The following is a 19,991-nucleotide window of genomic DNA, read 5'->3' as shown; positions in this document are numbered from 1 at the left end:
AGCTGATACTACAGGTACCACTAAACAGGGTATTATGTGGGGTGTAAAAAAACTACCTATAGTTTTTCCTGAATCAGAAGAATTAAATGACGTGTGTGATGAAGCGTGGGTTGCCCCTGATAAAAAGCTGATAATTTCAAAGAAATTATTGGCATTATACCCTTTCCCGCCAGAGGTTAGGGAGCGCTGGGAAACACCTCCTAGGGTGGACAAGGCGCTAACACGCTTATCAAAACAAGTGGCGTTACCTTCTCCTGAGACGGCCGCACTTAAAGATCCATCAGATAGGAGGATGGAAAATATCCAAAAAAGTATATACACACATGCAGGTGTTATACTACGACCAGCTATAGCGACTGCCTGGATGTGCAGTGCTGGGGTAGTTTGGTCAGAGTCCCTGATTGAAAATATTGATACCCTGGACAGGGACAATATTTTACTGTCGTTAGAACAAATAAAGGATGCATTTCTTTATATGCGTGATGCACAGAGGGATATCTGCACACTGGCATCACGGGTAAGTGCTATGTCCATTTCGGCCAGAAGAGCTTTATGGACGCGACAGTGGACAGGCGATGCGGATTCAAAACGGCATATGGAAGTTTTGCCGTATAAAGGGGAGGAGTTATTTGGAGTCGGTCTATCAGATTTGGTGGCCACGGCTACAGCCGGGAAATCCACCTTTCTACCTCAAGTCACTCCCCAACAGAAAAAGGCACCGACTTTTCAACCGCAGCCCTTTCGTTCCTTTAAAAATAAGAGAGCAAAGGGCTATTCATATCTGCCACGAGGCAGAGGTCGAGGGAAGAAACAGCAACAGGCAGCTCCTTCCCAGGAACAGAAGCCCTCCCCGGCTTCTACAAAAGCCTCAGCATGACGCTGGGGCTTCTCAAGCGGACTCGGGGACGGTGGGAGGTCGTCTCAAAAATTACAGCGCGCAGTGGGCTCACTCGCAGGTAGATCCCTGGATCCTGCAGATAATATCTCAGGGGTACAGGTTGGAATTAGAGACGGATCCACCTCGCCGTTTCCTGAAGTCTGCTTTACCAACGTCCCCTTCCGAAAGGGAGACGGTTTTGGAAGCCATTCACAAGCTGTACTCTCAGCAGGTGATAGTCAAGGTACCTCTTCTACAACAAGGGAAGGGGTATTATTCCACTCTATTTGTGGTACCGAAGCCGGATGGCTCGGTAAGGCCTATTCTAAATCTGAAGTCCTTGAACCTGTACATAAAGAAGTTCAAGTTCAAGATGGAGTCACTCAGAGCAGTGATAGCGAACCTGGAAGAAGGGGACTTTATGGTATCCTTGGACATCAAGGATGCGTATCTCCAAGTTCCAATTTACCCCTCACACCAGGGGTACCTCAGGTTCGTTGTACAAAACTGTCACTATCAGTTTCAGACGCTGCCGTTTGGTTTGTCCACGGCACCTCGGGTCTTTACAAAGGTAATGGCCGAGATGATGATTCTTCTTCGAAGAAAAGGCGTATTAATTATCCCATACTTGGACGATCTCCTAATAAGGGCAAGGTCCAGAGAACAGCTAGAGATGGGATTAGCAATATCTCAAGAGGTGCTAAAGCAGCACGGATGGATTCTGAATATTCCAAAATCCAAATTAATGCCGACAACTCGTCTGCTGTTCCTAGGGATGATTCTGGACACGGTTCAGGAAAAGGTTTTTCTTCCCGAGGAAAAAGCCAAGGAGTTATCCGACCTGGTCAGGAATCTCCTAAAACCAGGAAAGGTGTCTGTGCATCAATGCACGCATCTTCAGATGCACCTGCGGATAACCCTGTCTCCAAGGACAAGGGTATCTCTTCTGTGGTGGTTGCAGAGGGCTCATCTATTGGAGGGCCGCAGATTCGGCATACAGGATTGGATCCTGGTGACCACGGACGCCAGCCTGAGAGGCTGGAGAGCAGTCACACAAGGAAGAAACTTCCAGGGAGTGTGGTCGAGCCTGGAAAAGTCTCTTCACATAAACATTCTGGAACTAAGAGCAATCTACAATGCTCTAAGCCAGGCGGAACCTCTGCTTCAAGGAAGACCGGTGTTGATCCAGTCGGACAACATCACGGCAGTCGCCCATGTAAACAGACAGGGCGGCACAAGAAGCAGGAGTGCAATGGCAGAAGCTGCCAGGATCCTTCGCTGGGCGGAGAATCACGTGATAGCACTGTCAGCAGTGTTCATCCCGGGAGTGGACAACTGGGAAGCAGACTTCCTCAGCAGACACGATCTTCACCCGGGAGAGTGGGGACTTCATCCAGAAGTTTTCCACATGCTAATAAACCGTTGGGAAAGACCAATGGTGGACATGATGGCGTCTTGCCTCAACAAAAAACTGGACAGGTATTGCGCCAGGTCAAGAGATCCGCAGGCAATAGCTGTGGACGCGCTGGTAACACCTTGGGTGTACCAGTCGGTGTATGTGTTTCCTCCTCTGCCTCTCATACCAAAGGTATTGAGAATCATACGGCAAAGCGGAGTAAGAACGATACTAGTGGCTCCGGATTGGCCAAGAAGGTCTTGGTACCCGGAACTTCAAGAGATGGTCACGGACGATCCGTGGCCTCTACCTCTAAGACAGGACCTGCTTCAGCAGGGACCGTGTCTATTCCAAGACTTACCGCGGCTGCGTTTGACGGCATGGCGGTTGAACGCCAGATCCTAAAAGGAAAAGGCATTCCAGAAGAAGTCATTCCTACCTTGATTAAGGCAAGAAAGGAAGTCACCGCGAAGCATTATCACCGCATTTGGCGGAAATATGTTGCGTGGTGCGAGGATCGGAGTGCTCCGACGGAGGAATTTCAACTGGGTCGTTTCCTACATTTCCTGCAATCAGGATTGTCTATGGGTCTCAAATTGGGATCTATTAAGGTTCAAATTTCGGCCCTGTCAATATTCTTCCAAAAAGAATTGGCCTCAGTTCCTGAGGTCCAGACTTTTGTCAAAGGAGTACTGCATATACAGCCTCCTGTGGTGCCTCCGGTGGCACCGTGGGATCTAAATGTAGTTTTAGATTTCCTCAAATCCCATTGGTTTGAACCACTAAAAAATGTGGATTTGAAATATCTCACATGGAAAGTGACTATGTTACTGGCCCTGGCGTCCGCCAGGAGAGTATCTGAACTGGCGGCTTTATCTTATAAAAGCCCTTATTTAATTTTCCATTCGGATAGGGCAGAGCTGCGGACGCGTCCGCATTTTCTCCCTAAGGTGGTATCAGCGTTTCACCTGAACCAGCCTATTGTAGTGCCTGCGGCTACAAGCGACTTGGAGGACTCCAAGTTGTTGGACGTTGTCAGAGCTTTAAAAATATACATTTCAAGGACGGCTGGAGTCAGAAAATCTGACTCGCTGTTTATACTGTATGCACCCAACAAGTTGGGTGCGCCTGCTTCTAAGCAGTCGATTGCTCGTTGGATTTGTAACACAATTCAACTTGCACATTCTGTGGCAGGCCTGCCACAACCTAAATCTGTTAAGGCCCATTCCATAAGGAAGGTGGGCTCATCTTGGGCGGCTGCCCGAGGGGTCTCGGCATTACAACTCTGCCGAGCAGCTACGTGGTCAGGGGAGAACACGTTTGTAAAATTCTACAAATTTGATACCCTGGCAAAGGAGGACCTGGAGTTCTCTCATTCGGTGCTGCAGAGTCATCCGCACTCTCCCGCCCGTTTGGGAGCTTTGGTATAATCCCCATGGTCCTTTCAGGAACCCCAGCATCCACTAGGACGATAGAGAAAATAAGAATTTACTTACCGATAATTCTATTTCTCGGAGTCCGTAGTGGATGCTGGGCGCCCATCCCAAGTGCGGATTATCTGCAATACTTGTACATAGTTATTGTTAACTAATTCGGGTTATTGTTTAGGGAGCCATCTTTCAGAGGCTCTTCTGTTACCATACTGTTAACTGGGTTTAGATCACAAGTTGTACGGTGTGATTGGTGTGGCTGGTATGAGTCTTACCCGGGATTCAAAATCCTCCCTTATTGTGTACGCTCGTCCGGGCACAGTACCTAACTGGAGTCTGGAGGAGGGTCATAGGGGGAGGAGCCAGTGCACACCACCTGATCTGGAAAAGCTTTACTTTTTGTGCCCTGTCTCCTGCGGAGCCGCTATTCCCCATGGTCCTTTCAGGAACCCCAGCATCCACTACGGACTCCGAGAAATAGAATTATCGGTAAGTAAATTCTTATTTTTTCCTGAATCAGAGGAGTTGAATGAAGTGTGTGATGAAGCGTGGGTTACCCCCGATAGAAAACTGCTAATTTCAAAGAAGTTATTGGCATTATACCCTTTCCCGCCAGAGGTTAGGGCGCGCTGGGAAACACCCCCTAGGGTAGATAAGGCGCTCACACGCTTATCAAAACAAGTGGCGTTACCGTCTCCAGAGACGGCCGCCCTCAAGGATCCAGCTGATAGGAGGCTGGAGAATACACTAAAAAGTATATACACACATACGGGTGTTATACTGCGACCAGCAATCGCCTCAGCCTGGATGTGCAGTGCTGGGGTGGCTTGGTCGGAGTCACTGACTGAAAATATTGATACCCTGGATAGGGACAGTATTTTATTGACTATAGAGCATTTAAAGGATGCATTTCTTTATATGCGAGATGCACAGAGAGATATTTGCACTCTGGCATCAAGAGTAAGTGCGATGTCCATATCTGCCAGAAGAAGTTTATGGACGCGACAGTGGTCAGGTGATGCGGATTCCAAACGGCATATGGAAGTATTGCCGTATAAGGGGGAGGAATTATTTGGGGTCGGTCTATCGGATTTGGTGGCCACGGCAACAGCCGGGAAATCCACCTTTTTACCTCAGGTCACCTCCCAGCAGAAAAAGACAGTCTTTTCAGCCGCAGTCCTTTCGTTCCTATAAGAACAAGCGGGCAAAAGGACATTCATATTTGCCCCGAGGCAAAGGAAAGGGTAAGAGACTGCAGCAAGCAGCTCCTTCCCAGGACCAGAAGCCCTCCCCGGCTTCTGCAAAGGCCTCAGCATGACGCTGGGACCTTACAAGCGGACTCAGGGGCGGTGGGGGGTCGCCTCAAGAATTTCAGCGCACAGTGGGCTCACTCGAAGGTGGACCCCTGGATCCTGCAGGTAGTATCTCAGGGTTACAGGTTGGAATTCGAGAAGTCTCCCCCTCGCCGGTTCCTAAAGTCTGCTTTGCCAACGTCTCCCTCCGACAGGGCGACGGTATTGGAAGCCATTCACAAGCTGTATTCTCAGCAGGTGATAGTCAAGGTACCCCTTTTACAACAGGGAAAGGGGTATTACTCCACGCTATTTGTGGTACCGAAGCCGGACGGCTCGGTAAGACCTATTCTAAATCTGAAATCTCTGAACCTGTACATACAAAAATTCAAGTTCAAGATGGAGTCACTCAGAGCAGTGATAGCGAATCTGGAAGAAGGGGATTTTATGGTGTCCTTGGACATCAAGGATGCTTACCTTCATGTCCCAATTTGCCCTTCACACCAAGGGTACCTCAGGTTCGTGGTACAAAACTGTCATTATCAGTTTCAGACACTGCCGTTTGGATTGTCCACGGCACCCCGGGTCTTTACCAAGGTAATGGCCGAAATGATGATCCTTCTTCGAAGAAAAGGCGTATTAATTATCCCTTACTTGGACGATCTCCTGATAAGGGCAAGGTCCAGAGAACAGCTGGAGGTCGGAGTAGCACTAACCCAAGTAGTGCTCCAACAGCACGGGTGGATTCTGAATTTTCCAAAATCCCAACTGATCCCGACGACACGTCTGCTGTTCCTAGGGATGATTCTGGACACTGTTCAGAAAAAGGTATTTCTTCCGGAGGAGAAAGCCAGGGAGTTATCCGAACTCGTCAGGAACCTCCTAAAACCAGGGAAAGTGTCTGTGCATCAATGCACAAGAGTCCTGGGAAAAATGGTGGCTTCTTACGAAGCGATTCCATTCTGCAGATTCCATGCACGAATTTTTCAGTGGGATCTACTGGACAAATGGTCCGGATCGCATCTGCAGATGCATCAGCGGATAAATTTGTCGACAAGGACAAGGGTGTCTCTGCTATGGTGGTTGCAGAGTGCTCATCTGTTAGAGGGCCGCAGAACTGGGTCCTAGTGACCACGGATGCCAGCCTGAGAGGCTGGGGAGCGGTCACACAGGGAAGAAACTTCCAGGGCTTGTGGTCAAGCCTGGAAACGTCTCTTCACATAAATATACTGGAACTAAGAGCAATTTACAATGCTCTAAGCCTGGCAAAACCTCTGCTTCAGGGTCAGCCGGTGTTGATCCAGTCGGACAACATCACGGCAGTCGCCCACGTAAACAGACAGGGCGGCACAAGAAGCAGGAGGGCAATGGCAGAAGCTGCAAGGATTCTTCGCTGGGCAGAAAATCATGTGATAGCACTGTCAGCAGTGTTCATCCCGGGAGTGGACAACTGGGAAGCAGACTTCCTCAGCAGACACGATCTTCACCCGGGAGAGTGGGGACTTCATCCAGAAGTCTTCCACATGATTGTGGTCCATTGGGAAAGACCAATGGTGGACATGATGGCGTCCCGCCTCAACAAAAAACTGGACAGGTATTGCGCCAGGTCAAGAGACCCTCAGGCAATAGCTGTGGACGCTCTGGTAACAGCATGGGTGTACCAGTCAGTGTATGTGTTCCCTCCTCTGCCTCTCATACCCAAGGTACTGAGAATTATACGGCAAAGGGGAGTAAGAACGATACTCGTGGCTCCGGACTGGCCAAGAAGGACTTGGTACCCGGAACTTCAGGAGATGCTCACGGAAGATCCGTGGCCTCTACCTCTAAGAAGGGACCTGCTTCAGCAGGGACCGTGTCTATTCCAAGACTTACCGCGGCTGCGTTTGACGGCATGGCGGTTGAACGCCGGATCCTAAGGGAAAAAGGCATTCCGGAAGAGGTCATCCCTACCCTGGTCAAAGCCAGGAAGGAGGTGACTGCACAACATTATCACCGCATTTGGAGAAAATATGTTGCGTGGTGTGAGGCCAGGAGGGCCCCGACGGAGGAATTTCAACTGGGTCGATTCCTACATTTCCTGCAAACAGGATTGTCTATGGGCCTCAAATTGGGGTCCATTAAGGTTCAAATTTCGGCCCTGTCGATTTTCTTCCAGAAAGAATTGGCTTCAGTTCCTGAAGTCCAGACTTTTGTAAAAGGAGTACTACATATACAGCCCCCGATTGTGCCTCCAGTGGCACCGTGGGATCTCAATGTAGTTTTGAATTTTCTCAAATCCCATTGGTTTGAGCCACTCAAATCGGTGGATTTGAAATATCTTACATGGAAAGTAACCATGCTACTGGCCCTGGCTTCGGCCAGGAGAGTGTCAGAATTGGCGGCTTTATCGTACAAAAGCCCATATCTGATTTTCCATTCGGACAGGGCAGAACTGCGGACGCGTCCTCAGTTTCTCCCTAAGGTGGTATCAGCGTTTCACCTGAAGCAGCCTATTGTGGTGCCTGCGGCTACTAGCGATTTGGAGGACTCCAAGTTGCTGGACGTTGTCAGAGCATTAAAAATATATATTTCAAGGACGGCTGGAGTCAGGAAGTCTGACTCGCTGTTTATACTGTATGCACCCAACAAGCTGGGTGCTCCTGCGTCTAAGCAGACGATTGCTCGTTGGATTTGTAGCACAATTCAACTTGCACATTCTGTGGCAGGCCTGCCACAGCCTAAATCTGTCAATGCCCACTCCACAAGGAAGGTGGGCTCATCTTGGGCGGCTGCCCGAGGGGTCTCGGCATTACAACTCTGCCGAGCAGCTACGTGGTCAGGGGAGAACACGTTTGTAAAATTCTACAAATTTGATACCCTGGCTAAGGAGGACCTGGAGTTCTCTCATTCGGTGCTGCAGAGTCATCCGCACTCTCCCGCCCGTTTGGGAGCTTTGGTATAATCCCCATGGTCCTGACGGAGTCCCCAGCATCCACTTAGGACATCAGAGAAAATAAGAATTTACTCACCGGTAATTCTATTTCTCGTAGTCCGTAGTGGATGCTGGGCGCCCATCCCAAGTGCGGATTGTCTGCAATACTTGTACATAGTTATTGTTACAAAAATCGGGTTATTATTGTTGGGAGCCTTAGTTTAAGAGGCTCTTTTCGGTTATCATACTGTTAACTGGGTTCAGATCACAAGTTGTACAGTGTGATTGGTGTGGCTGGTATGAGTCTTACCCGGGATTCAATATCCTTCCTTATTGTGTACGCTCGTCCGGGCACAGTATCCTGACTGAGGCTTGGAGGAGGGTCATGGGGGGAGGAGCCAGTGCACACCACCTAGTGGTCAGACTTTTAAATTTTGTGCCCTGTCTCCTGCGGAGCCGCTGTTCCCCATGGTCCTGACGGAGTCCCCAGCATCCACTACGGACTACGAGAAATAGAATTACCGGTGAGTAAATTCTTATTTTCTCTGACGTCCTAGTGGATGCTGGGAACTCCGTAAGGACCATGGGGAATAGACGGCTCCGCAGGAGACTGGGCACATCTAAAGAAAGATTTAGGACTATCTGGTGTGCACTGGCTCCTCCCCCTATGACCCTCCTCCAAGCCTCAGTTAGATTTCTGTGCCCGGCTGAGCTGGATGCACACTAGGGGCTCTCCTGAGCTCCTAGGAAGAAAGTATATGTTAGGTTTTTTATTTTCAGTGAGACCTGCTGGCAACAGGCTCACTGCACCGAGGGACTAAGGGGAGAAGAAGCGAACCTACCTAAGTGGTGGTAGCTTGGGCTTCTTGGGCTACTGGACACCATTAGCTCCAGAGGGATCGAACACAGGACCCGACCTCGTCGTCCGTTCCCAGAGCCGCGCCGCCGCCCCCCTTACAGAGCCAGAAGCAAGAAGGTGGTCCGGAAAATCGGCGGCTGAAGACTTCTGTCTTCTCCAAGGTAGCGCACAGCACTGCAGCTGTGCGCCATTGCTCCTCATGCACACCACACACTGCGGTCACTGATGGGTGCAGGGCGCTGGGGGGGGGCGCCCTGAGCAGCAATATTAACACCTTGGCTGGCGAACTGACACCATATATAGCCCCAGGGGCTATATAGGTGTTTATTAACCCCTGCCAGAACTTTTACAATAGCGGGAGAAAGCCCGCCGAAAAAGGGGCGGAGCCATCTCCCTCAGCACACTGGCGCCATTTTCCCTCACAGCCCCGCTGGAGGGATCGCTCCCTGGCTCTCCCCTGCAGTCCTGCACTACAGAAAAGGGTTAAAAAGAGAGGGGGGGCACAAATTAGGCGCAGTATAAATATATTATGCAGCTATAAGGGAAAAACACTCTGTATAGTGATATCCCTGTCGTATATAGCGCTCTGGTGTGTGCTGGCATACTCTCCCTCTGTCTCCCCAAAGGGCTTTGTGGGGTCCTGTCCTCTGTCAGAGCATTCCCTGTGTGTGTGCTGTGTGTCTGTACTGCTGTGTCGACATGTATGATGAGGATAATGATGTGGAGGCGGAGCAAATGCCTGTGAATGGGATGTCACCCCCTTGCGGGGTCGACACCGGTGTGGATGGACTTATGGAAGGAATTACGTGACAGTGTCAACTCCTTACATAAAAGGTTTGACGACATAGGACAGCCGGCTGCTCAGCTTGTGCCTGTCCAAGCGTCTCAAATGTCATCAGGGGCTCTAAAACGCCCGCTACCTCAGATGGCAGACACAGATGTTGACACGGATACCGACTCCAGTGTCGACGACGATGAGACTAGTGTACCTTCCAATAGGGCCACCCGTTACATGATTGAGGCAATGAAAAATGTATTACACATTTCTGATAATACCCCAGGTACCACAAAAAAGGGTATTATGTTTGGTGACAGAAAACTACCAGTAGTTTTCCTGCATCTGAGGAATTGATATGAGGTGTGTGAGGAAGCGTGGACTTCCCCCGATAAGAAATTGATAATTTCTACGCAGCGTACCCTTTTCCGCCAGAGGATAGGTCACGTTGGGAAATACCCCCTAGGGTAGATAAAGCGGTTACACGCTTATTAAAAAAGGTGGCACTACCGTCTCCGGATACGGCCGCCCTGAAGTACCTGCTGATAGAAAGCAGAAAACTACCCTTAAAGCTATATACACACACACGGGCATTATATTGAGACCTGCTATTGCCTCGGCATGGATGTGCAGTGCGGCAGCTGCGTGGTCAGATTCCCTGTCGGATAATATTTATACTATAGATAGGGACAATATTTTGCTGAAAATAGAGCATATAAAAGACGCTGTCTTATACATGCGTGATGCACAGAGGGATATTTGCCGACTGGCATCACTAATAAGCGATATGTAAAACCATTGCCGCCAGACGGGGGTTATGGACTCGGCAATGGTCGGGCGATGCCGATTCAAAACGGCACATGGCAGTTTGCCCTATAAGGGGGTGGAACTGTTTGGGGATAGTCTTTCAGACCTCGTTTCCACAGCTACGGCTGGGAAATCAAAACTTTTGCCACAAGCTACCCCACAGCAAAAGTAAGCACTGTAGTATCAGGTACAGTCCCTTCGGCCCCAGAAAAGTAGAGGACTAGAGGCTCATCTTTTCTGCCAAGAGGAAAAGGTAGAGGGAAAAAGCTGCAGCACACAGCTAGTTCCCAAGAGCAGAAGTCCTCCCCTGCGTCCGGTAAGTCCACAGCATGACGCTGGGGCTGCTCAGGCGGACCCGGGTACGGTGGGGGCCCCTCTCAGAGATTCAGCGCACAGTGGGCTCTCTCACAGGTGGATCCCTGGGTTCTTCAAACAGTGTCTCAGGGGTACAGGCTGAAATTCGAGACGTCTCCCCCCCGCCGTTTCCTAAAATCTGCCTTACCGGCAACTCCCTCTGCCAGGGAGGCAGTGTTGGTGGCTATCCAAAAACGGTATTCACAGCAAGTGATTATCAAGGTACCCCTCCTTCAACAGGAAAAGGGTTACTTTTCCACAATGTTTGTGGTACCGAAACCGGACGGTTCGGTGAGACCCATCTTAAATTTAAAATCCTTGAACACATATAACAAAAGATTCGAGTTCAAGATGGAATCGCTCAGGGCGATTATTGCGAACCTGGACGAGGGGGATTACAGGGTCTCTCTGGACATCAAGGATACTTACCTGCATGTCCCCATTTGCCCTCCTCACCAGGAGTACCTCAAGGTTGTGGTACAGGACTGTCACTATCAGTTCCAGACGCTGCCGTTTGGATTATCCACGGCACCGAGGGTCTTTACCATGGTAATGACCGAAATGATGATACTCCATCTCTAGTCAGAAACCTCCTAAGACCGGGACAGGTGTCGGTACATCAATGCACACGAGTCCTGGGAAAAATGGTAGCTTCGTACGAAGCAATTCCATTAGGAAAGTTCCACGCAAGGAATTTCCAGTGGGACCTGTTGGACAAATGGTCCGGGTCCCATCTCCAGATACAGCAGCGGATAACCCGGTCGGCGAGAACCAGGGTGTCGCTGCGGTGGTGGCTGCAGAGGGCTCATCTACTAGAGAGCCGCAGATTCGGAATACAGGACTGGGTCCTGGTGACCACGGATGCCAGCCTTCGGGGCTGGGGTGCAGTCACACAGGGAGTGAAATTCCAAGGACTGTGGTCAAAACAGGAGATTTCACTTCACATAAATTTTCTGGAGCTAAGAGCCATTTACAAGGCCCTAACCCAAACAAGGCCCCTGCTTCAAAACCAGCCGTACTGATCCAATCAGACAACATCACGGTGCTAGCCCATGTAAACAGGCAGGGCGGCACAAGAAGCAGGAGGGCAATGGCAGAAGCCACAAGGATTCCCCGTTGGGCGGAAAATCATGGGGTAGCACTGGCAGCAGTGTTCATTCCGGGAGTGGACAACTGGGAAGCAGACTTCCGCAGCAGACTCCACCCGGGAGAATAGGGACTTCATCCAGAAGTCTTCCAAATGCTGGTAAACCGTTGGGAAAGACCACAGGTGGACATGATGGCGTCCCGCCTCAATAAAAAAAAAAAAAAAAAAAAAGATATTGCGCCAGGTCAAGAGAACCTCAGGCGATCGCTGTGGACGCTCTAGTGACACCACGGGTGTACCAGTCTGTTTATGTGTTCCCTCCTCTCCCTCTCATACCCAAGGTACTGAGGATAATAAGAAAAAGAGGAGTAAGAACTATACTCATTGTTCCGGATTGGCCAAGAAGGGCTTGGTACCAGGAACTTCAAGAGATGATCTCAGAGGACCCATGGCCTCTGCCACTCAGACAGGATCTGCTGCAGCAGGGGCCCTGTCTGTTAAAAGACTTACCGCGGCTGCGTTGACGGCATGGCGGTTGAACGCCGGATCCGGAGTGAAAAAGGTATTCCGGAGGAAGTCATTCTTATCCTGATCAAAGCCAGGAAGGATGTCAGCCTGAAGTTCAGACGTTGTAAGGGAGTGCTGCATATTCAGCCCCTTTTTTGTGCCCCAGTGGCACCTTGGGATCTCAATGTGGTTTTGGAGTTCCTGGAATCACATTGGTTTGAGCCACTTAAAACCGTGGATTTGAAATATCTCACATGAAAAGTGGTCATGTGTTGGCTCTGGCTTCGGCCAGGCATGTGTCAGAATTGGCGGCTTTGTCATGAAAAAGCCCTTACCTGACTTTCCATATGGATAGGGCAGAGTTGAGGACTCGTCCTCACTTTCTCCCGAAGGTGGTATCAGTCTTTCACTTGAACCAACCTATTGTGGTGCCTGCGGCTACTAGGGACTTGGAGGATTCCAAGTTACTGGACGTAGTCAGGGCCCTGAAAATTTATATTTCCAGGACGGCTGGAGTCAGGAAAACTGACTCGCTGTTTATCCTGGATGCACCCAACAAGCTGGGTGCTCCTGCTTCTAAGCAGACTATAGCGCGCTGGATTTGTAGCACTATTCAGCTTGCGCATTCTGCGGTGGACTACCGCAGCCTAAATCTGTAAAAGCCCATTCCACAAGGAAGGGGGCTCATCTTGGGCGGCTGACCGAGGGGTCTCGGCTTTACAACTTGGCCGAGCTGCTACTTGGTCGGGGGCAAACACGTTTGCAAAATTCTACAAAATTGATACCCTGGCTGTGGAGGACCTTGAGTTCTCTCATTCGGTGCTGCAGAGTCATCCGCACTCTCCCGCCCGTTTGGGAGCTTTGGTATAATCCCCATGGTCCTTACGGAGTTCTCAGCATCCACTAGGACGTCAGAGAAAATAAGATTTTACTCACCGGTAAATCTATTTCTCGTAGTCCGTAGTGGATGCTGGGCGCCCATCCCTAGTGCGGATTGTCTGCAATACTTGTACAAAGTTATTGTTACAAAAATCGGGTTGTTATGGCGAGCCATCTGTTCAGAGGCTCCATTTGTTATCATACTGTTAACCGGGGTTCCTATCACGAGTTATTTGGTGTGGCTGGTATGAGTCTTACCCGGGATTCAAAATCCTTCCTTATTGTGTCAGCTCTTCCGGGCACAGTGTCCTAACTGAGGCTTGGAGGAGGGTCATAGGGGGAGGAGCCAGTGCACACCAGATAGTCCTAAATCTTTCTTTAGATGTGCCCAGTCTCCTGCGGAGCCGTCTATTCCCCATGGTCCTTACGGAGTTCCCAGCATCCACTACGGACTACGAGAAATAGATTTACCGGTGAGTAAAATCTTATTATTTTCCTCTCATGCGCTGTTGAGTAGTTGCCTATAAAGCTTGCCGTGCATGTTAGAATTTGACCTCTGTGTGCTACAGTCACACCATGGGGGGTATCCGGGATCCGTTTAATTTGCCGACTGTTGGGATCCTGGCGGTCAGGATACCAGCGCTGGAATCCCGATAGCTGGCAATGCCGCCAGCCGGAATAACTGCATTACAGGACTATTCCCACTCGTGGGTGTCCACGACACCCTACGATTGGGAATAGATTCTGTGGTGAGCCACCGAGCTCGCACCACGGCAAAAGTAGCAAACCCGCAGTGGGACTCTTTGTGCTCGCCCTGCTGCTGGCGTACTGATGGCCGGGATGACGCCGTCGGTATATTGACAGCCGGCATCCCGGACCCTGGTAAATCATATTGAATCTGGGTATCCAATTACCCACGATCATTTATTGTATAGATTTATTGTATCGGTGGGGGCTATCCTATTGTCCCCGAAAAGCCGGCGCGAGCCACGGCTTATCTGGGATTTTGTTTCACCTGCCTCAGTCAGGTGAAATTAAATCCCCGATAAGCGTCGACTTTTTGGGGGCCCAAACGCAAAAACACGCGTTTCACTGAACCTGTGTGTTTTTGTTATAATTTTTTCTTTTTCTTTGGACAACCGACCTAATCGGATAGCCTGAAATGAAAAAAAAAATTGCGGAAGCCGGATGTTTTCTGCGGGCAATTTTTTTGCCCCAAATTAAATGGATTGTGTCTCCCCCCCCATGTGTTAACCAGGTGGATCTCTGTCTGCTACAGTTATGCATCTTCCAGGTGGGTCTTCTATATGCTACATTTCTCACATTGCATGTTTACGGAGCATCGTTCTAATATATGAATCATCATTCTTGATCGATTTTATATTTTAACTTCTAAACTATCGGATATAAAAATAGAAAATGAGAATGTATTATTTATTCATCAGAGAAACAGACACTATACAATGCAGTTGGTCTGTATATAGAGGTAGGGATATTTCCAGGAACAAAGCTCTAGAGAAGCTTGAATTGATCATTTTACATTAAGGACAGTTAGCAACTATGGTATCTGCTAGTACACCACTATTATACTTTTGCACTCCAGTATGCAACTTGTGGCTCTCCAGCTGCTGTGGGACTGCAAGTACAATATAGCTGGCCTCCTCTCCACTACCCTAAACATTTTCTGTCATCTAGCTACCTTTGCTCCAGTATATTAATTTGTGTTAACTAAATTATAGTTGTATTTAATTGTATCTGGCTTGTTTTGTAAAATAAGCTAGACATAAACAAATAATAAGAATTTACTTACCGATAATTCTATTTCTCGTAGTCCGTAGTGGATGCTGGGGACTCCGTCAGGACCATGGGGAATAGCGGGCTCCGCAGGAGACAGGGCACATCTAAAAAGCTTTTTAGGTCACATGGTGTGTACTGGCTCCTCCCCCTATGACCCTCCTCCAAGCCTCAGTTAGGTACTGTGCCCGGACGAGCGTACACAATAAGGAAGGATCTTGAATCCCGGGTAAGACTCATACCAGCCACACCAATCACACCGTACAACTTGTGATCTGAACCCAGTTAACAGTATGATAACAAAACGAAGTAGCCTCTGAAAAAATGGCTCACAACAATAGTAATAACCCGATTTTTGTAACAATAACTATGTACAAGCATTGCAGACAATCCGCACTTGGGATGGGCGCCCAGCATCCACTACGGACTACGAGAAATAGAATTATCGGTAAGTAAATTCTTATTTTCTCTAACGTCCTAGTGGATGCTGGGGACTCCGTCAGGACCATGGGGATTATACCAAAGCTCCCAAACGGGCGGGAGAGTGCGGATGACTCTGCAGCACCGAATGAGAGAACTCCAGGTCCTCTTTAGCCAGAGTATCAAATTTGTAAAATTTTACAAACGTGTTCTCCCCTGACCACGTAGCTGCTCGGCAAAGTTATAATGCCGAGACTCCTCGGGCAGCCGCCCAGGATGAGGCCACCTTCCTTGTGGAATGGGCATCTACATATTTCGGCTGTGGCAGGCCTGCCACAGAATGTGCAAGCTGAATTGTACTACAAATCTAGCGTGCAATAGACTGCTTAGAAGCAGGAGCACCCAGCTCGTTGGGTGCATACAATATAAACAGCAAGTCAGACTTTCTGACTCCAGCCGTCCTAACTATATATATATATATATATATATATATATATATATATATATATATATATATATATATATATATATATATATATATATATATATATTTAGGGCCCTGACAACGTCTAGTAACTTGGAGTCCTCCAAGTCCCCAGTAGCCGCAGGCACCACAATAGGTTGTTTCAGGTGACAACGCTGACACCCCCTTAGGAAGAAACTGGAGACGAGTCCCAGTTCTGCCCTGTTCAAATGGAAAAATTCTAATATGGGCTTTTGTAAAACAAAACCGCCCATTCTTTTTGACAATCGCCTGGCCGAGGCCAGGACTAACAACATGGTCACTTTCCATGTGAGATATTGGTCAACAGCATGGTCACTTTCCATGCGAGATATTTCAAATCCACAGATTTGAGCGGTTCAAACCAATATGATTTTAAGGAATCCCAACACTATGTTGAGATCTCACGGTGCCCCTAGAGGCACAAAAGAACTGTATATGGAATACACCCTTTACAATCTGGACTTCAGGAACTGAAGTCAATTTTTTCTGGAAGAAAATCTACAGGGCCGAAATTTAAATCTTAATGAACCCCAATTTGAGACTCAAAACACTCCTGTTTTCAGGAAGTGCAGAATCGACCTAGTTGAATTTCCTTCGTGGAGCCTTCCTGGCCTTACCCACGCAACATATTTTCACCACATGTGGTGATGACGTTGTGCGGTCACCTCCTTCCTGGCTTTGACCAAGGTAGGTATGACCTCTTATGGAATGCCTTTTTCCCTTCAGAATCCGGTATTCAACCGCCATGCCGTCAAACGCAGCCGCGGTAATTCTTGGAAAAGACATGGTACTTGCTGAAGCAAGTCCCTTCTTAGCTCCCCAGGCCCTTAGTCCTCTGTGAGCATCTCTTGAAGCTCCGGGTACCAAGTCCCTCTTGGCCCATCCGGAGCCACTAGTATAGTTCATACTCCTCTATGTCTTATAATTCTCAATACCTTGGTTATGAGAAACAGAGGAGGGAACCCATACACTGACTGGTACACCCACGGTGTTACCAGAACATCCACAGCTATCGCCTGAAGGTCTCATGACCTGGCGGAATACCTGTCCCGTTTTTCGGGCGGGACGCTATCATGTCCACCTTTGGTCTTTGCCAACGGTCCACAATCATGCTGAAAAACTTCCCTATGAAGTTTCCACTCTCCCGGGTGGAGGTCATGCCTGCTGAGGAAGTCTGCTTCCCAGTCGTCCACTCCCGGAAAGAACACTGCTGACAGTGCTATCACATGATTTTCCGCCTAGCGAAAAATCCTTGCAGTTTTGTCACTGCCCTCCTGCTTCTTGTGCCGCCCTTTCTGTTTACGTGGGCGACTGCCGTGATGTTATCCCACTGGATCAATACCGGCTGACCTTGAAGCAGAGGTCTTGCTAAGTTTAGAGCCTTATAAATTTGCTCTAAGCTTATTTATGCAGAGAGAATTCTCCAGACTTAATCACACTTCCCTGGAAATTTTTTCCCTGTGTGACTGTTCTCCAGCCTCTCAGGCTGGCCTCCGTGGTCACCGGCATCCAATCCTGAATGCCAAATCTGCTGCCCTCTAGAAGATGAGCACTCTGTAATCACCACAGGAGAGACACCCTTGTCCTTGGATATAGGGTTATCCGCTGATGCATCTGAGGATGCGATCCGGACCATTTGTCCAGCAGATCCCACCGAAGAGTTCTTGCGGGAAATCTGCCGAATGGAATTGCTTCGTAATAAGCCACCATTTTTACCAGGACTCTTGTGCAATGATGCACTGACACTTTTCCTGGTTTTAGGAGGATCCCGATTAGCTCGGAGAACTCCCTGGCTTTCTCCACTGGGAGAAACACGTTTTTCTGGACTGTGTCCAGAATCATCCCTATGAACAGTAGACGTGTCATCGGAAAAAGCTGCGATTTTGGAATATTTAGAATCCACTCGTGCTGACGTAGAACTACTTAAGATAGTGCTACTCCGACCTCCAACTGTTCTCTGGACCTTGCCCTTATCAGGAAAGCGTCCATGTTTCCTTTTAAGAAAAATCATCATTCCGGCCATTACCTTGGTAAGGACCCGGGGCGCCGTGGACAACCCAAACGGCAGCGTCTGAACTGATAGTGACAGTTCTGTACCAGGAACCTGAAGTACCCTTGGTGAGAAGGGCAAATTTGGACCTGTAGGTAAGCGTCCCTGATATCCAGTGACACCATATCGTCCCCTTCTTCCTGGTTCGCTATCACTGCTCTGAGTGACTCCATCTTGATTTGAACGCTTGTATGTAAGTGTTCAAATATTTCAGATCTCACCGAGCCGGTTGGCTTCAGTACCACAATATAGTGTGGGATACTACCCCCTTCCATGTTGTAAGAGGGGTACTTTGATTATCACCTGCTGGGAATACAGCCTGTGAATTGTGTGAGGGGGAGATGTCTCGAATTTCCAATGTACACCTGGGATACTACATGTAGGATCCCGGAGTTCCCTTGCGAGTGAGCCCCCTGCGTACTGAAACTCTTGAGATGACCCCCTACCGCACCTGAGTCCGCTTGTACGGCCCCAGCGTTATGCTGCGGACTTGGCAGAAGCTGTGAGGGGCTTCTGTTCCTGGGAATGGGCTGCTTGCTGCAGTCTTCTTCCCTTTCCTCTACCCCTGGGCAGATATGACTGGCCTTTGCCCGCCTGCCCCTATGGGGACGAAAGGACTGAGACTGAAAAGACTGTGTCCTTTTTTGCCGATATGTGATTCGGGGTAACAAAAAGTGGATTTTTCAGCTGTTGCCATGGCCACCAGGTCCGATGGACCGCCCCTTTATACGGCAATACTTCCACATGCCGTCTGGAATCTGCCTCACCTGACCACTGTCGTGTCTTCGTCTGGCAGATATGTAAATCACATTTACTCTTGATGCCAGAATGCAAATATCCCTCTGCGCATCACGCATATATAGAAATGCATCCTTAAAATGCTCTATAGTCAATAAAATCTTGTCCCTGTCAAGAGTATCAAAATTTTCAGTCAGGAAATCCGACCAAGCCCCCTCAGCGCTGCACATCCAGGCTGAGGCGATTGCTGGTCGTAGTATAACACCAGTATGTGTGTATATACTGTCATGATATTTTTCAGCTTCCTATCAGCTGGCTTCTTGAGGGCGGCCGTATCTAGAGACGGTAACGCCATGTTTTTATAAGCGTGTGAGCGCCTTATCCACCCTAAGGTGTGTTTCCCAACTCGCCCTTACTTCTGGCGGGAAAGGGTATACCGCCCATAACTTTCTATCGGAGGAACCCCACGTATCATCACACACTTCATTTAATTTATCTGATTCAGGCAAAACTACAAGTAGTTTATTCACACCCTACAAAATACCCTTATTTGTGGTACTTGTAGTATCAGAAATATGTAACAGCTCCTTCATTGCCCTTAACATGTAACTCGTGGCCCTAAAGGAAAATTACGTATGTTTCTTCACCGTCGACACTGGGGTCAGTGTCCATGTCTGTGTCTGTCGACCGACTGAGGTAAATGGGCGTTTGACATTATCACGTAATTCCATAAGTAGACCATCCATTCCGGTGTCGACTCCCTAGAGAGTGACATCAACATTACAGGCAATTTGCTCCGCCTCCTCACCAACATTTTCCTCATACATGTCGACACACACGTACCGACATACAGCACACACACAGGGAATGCTCTGATAGAGGACAGGACCCACTAGCCCTTTGGGGAGACAGAGGGAGAGTTTGCCAGCACACACCAAAAGCGCTATAATGTATATAACAACCCTAGAAGGTGTTGTTTCTATATATGCGCTCTTAATATATCATTATATCGCCAATTTATGCCCCCCTTCTCTTTTAACCCTGTTTCTGTAGTGCAGTGCAGGGGAGAGTGGGAGCCTTCCTCACCAGCGGAGCTGATCAGGAAAATGGCGCTGAGTGCTGAGGAGAATAAGCTCCGCCCCCTTTTCGGCGGGCTTTTCCTCCCGGTTTTTTAATAACTGGCCTGGGTTAAAATACATACATATAGCCTTAATGGCTATATGTGATGTATTTATTTGCCAAATAGGTATTTATATTGCTGCCCAGGGCGCCCCCAGCAGCGCCCTGCACCCTCCGTGACCGTGTCAGTG

The 19,991-nt window shown here is 48.9% G+C and overlaps 1 protein-coding gene across 3 annotated transcripts in view; it reads left to right on the top strand.

Moving 5' to 3' along the window:
* LOC135056097 (E3 ubiquitin/ISG15 ligase TRIM25-like) overlaps positions 1 to 19,991 on the top strand; it is a 152,277-nt gene that overhangs the window by 88,962 nt on the left and 43,324 nt on the right. The window lies entirely within an intron of this gene.

Source organism: Pseudophryne corroboree, chromosome 3, assembly GCF_028390025.1.
Source record: "Pseudophryne corroboree isolate aPseCor3 chromosome 3, aPseCor3.hap2, whole genome shotgun sequence".
NCBI lineage: Eukaryota > Metazoa > Chordata > Amphibia > Anura > Myobatrachidae > Pseudophryne > Pseudophryne corroboree.
This window is presented reverse-complemented; position numbering and strand designations above follow the sequence as displayed.